The sequence below is a fragment of the Otolemur garnettii genome, unplaced genomic scaffold (assembly GCF_000181295.1).
Source record: "Otolemur garnettii isolate 467f Iridium unplaced genomic scaffold, OtoGar3 scaffold00758, whole genome shotgun sequence".
NCBI classification, from domain to species: domain Eukaryota; kingdom Metazoa; phylum Chordata; class Mammalia; order Primates; family Galagidae; genus Otolemur; species Otolemur garnettii.
Window position 1 is genome coordinate 5,874 of NW_003853153.1, and position 2,502 is coordinate 8,375.

Here is a 2,502-nt window from a genome sequence, read left to right on the forward strand (position 1 = left end):
ACAATATTCTTTAAATGACAAAATTATAGAGAAGAAAACGAATTAATGGTTTCCAGAATTCAGGGATGGTAGAGGGAGGGGGTGGAGGTGACTATAAATAGGTAGCACTGGAGAGATTTTTGTGTTAATATAATCCTACATGTGTGGAAGCAAAGTCCTGGTTCAAATTTTTACATTTAATTCTACCTCAAATTATTTTGTTGTGTATTACTGGCAGTGAGTAGGTGAGTAAATTATCTTATTTCCCACATAGCTTTCTAATAGTCCTATTATCATTGATTGATCAAGCAAATTTTTCCATGCTAATAAAATATGTCTCCTTTATCACATAAAGTGTCTGTTCTATCTATTGAATAGCTGGTCTATTCCTTCACAAATATTAAAATATTTGGGGTTTTTAGTTTTAAAATATGTGAATTGTCATGGCTTAATAAAGTGTTTTGTTAACTATTAGAGCTGATCTCATTTCTCTGTTTTCACTTTTTCTTTGCACTCCCAAGCTCAATATTTACTCCTGGTAAAAATTAATACTATTATCAAGTTAATTATATATACAGTCATATTGGGTATTGATTGGAATTGCATTGAATATATAAATGAATTTAAAATTGGCATAAGTGTCAGTTTTTTACAATACTGACTTTTTCTTACTCAGACTCATTTTATCTGCATTTGTTCAATTCACATGAAACGAATTTTAATTATGACTTCATTTCTAAATTTGGACTGCACCACAAAGTTAAAAGTAAAGATTAACTTCATAGACATACATAATAGGATAAGTTGAAAAAATAAAATAATGCATTAGTGAAGACAAAAGATGTAAGCAAAAGTAAAATTACAAGATAGTGAAAAACTAGAACAGTATTTCTCATTTGTCAATGGAGGTCATTTCAGGATTTTAGGCAAGAGGATAGTTCAGATTTGCATTGTGGACAGATCACCTTCCAGGCAAAGACAATAAAAAGAAATCAACTTTTTCCTGATCCCCAGACCCATTCATGCAGACATCAGCTCTCTTCTTCATGCTTAACCAAATGATTTATTCAACATATTTACATTCCATACTTACACAATTCCATACTTTAAAAATGTGTGTATTGTCTTTTCATCCAAAAACTCAGATCTCTTTTAAAGCCAAACTATATCTTCATCATGTCTGTGCAGCCTAGTCACTCAACATGGCTGGGAATATGACGGGCACTCAGTGAAACAAAGTAGTGACTGAATGAATCATGGCCTGCATGAGCCCATTCCTGTAGGTAGGTAGAGGAGAAATGGACAAAAGTATCAGCACATACCAGTCGGGAAAATGAGCTAGAAGATTACTTTGACTCAATCCTGTCTTGAGATGCCCAATGCTCCACAAATAGTTTAAGGAATAGAAGTTTGATATTTTTCATAAGTTAAATAAATGAGGAGGAAAAGAATTTGGTCGATGTGTTAGCAATTTGAGTTAAAAATAGTTAAAAGTACATTTGACACATTCGGTGAGCTTCAAGAGGAAAATCATTGCCTCTATCTATCTTATAAAAGTGCATGTCAGTAATGAAAAAGGCAAACACAAATTATCTCCCTTGTAGTTTGAATTGTGTTCTCCAAAAAAATATGTTGAACTCCTAAACCTTACTATCTGTGAATGTGACCTAATTTGGAAAAAGCTCACATCTTTGCAGATGTGATTAAGATGTAAGTAAAGATGAAGTCATAATGGAGTAAAGTACACCCTTGGATGAGGCCCCTGTGGATAGAGAGGCCTACCTCTGACTCAGTGGTGTCTTGTCGTAGAACAGGGGTAAACAAACAGGGACCCCAAACCTCCAGCATTCTACAGAGACACACAACAGTAGGTTAGACACACAGACTAAGGGGAAGTTCCTGGCTTGGTCTCAGTTGAAGAGGGTACTCATGTGGACTGGTTTGATGAAAGAGTGCTGCAGGGCTATAGGGAGCAACCTTTGAGGAGAATGCTCCTCCCAGCCAACAGACAAACTGTGCTAGTCACAAGAGTCGAAGGAGGTCTGCCTGGGGCCTCAGTACTCAAGTGCTTAGTCCCCTTCCTCAGGAATAGCCTTCATGGCTCCAAGAGAGTTCCCTGCACTTCATACCAATGGCTCTTCCTAGCCGGCAGAAAAGTGAACTCTGAGCCTTTCCAAGAGTTTGCAAACAAAGCCTCTCAGGCTCTCACAAGCTAGCCACAAAGTGGTTCTTCCCACCACTTGGGAAGCAGAGATCAAGCACCTGCTCTGGGAGTTCCAGGGTCCCTCCTAAAGCTTGGGCATTCTGTACTCCACCTGGGGGACCAGAGCTTACCATGGGCACAAGAGAACATCTCAGTAGCTGGCTCTTACACATAACATCAATCGCAGGAAGAACAACTCCAAAGCTAAGCATAACACCTTCAAACTCAAGCAAACAGGGAGCAACTGATTTAACTGATTTGTACTCACAAGTACCACCCACCATCTCAGACATTAAGCTGAAGGACCTATCTCATTAGAC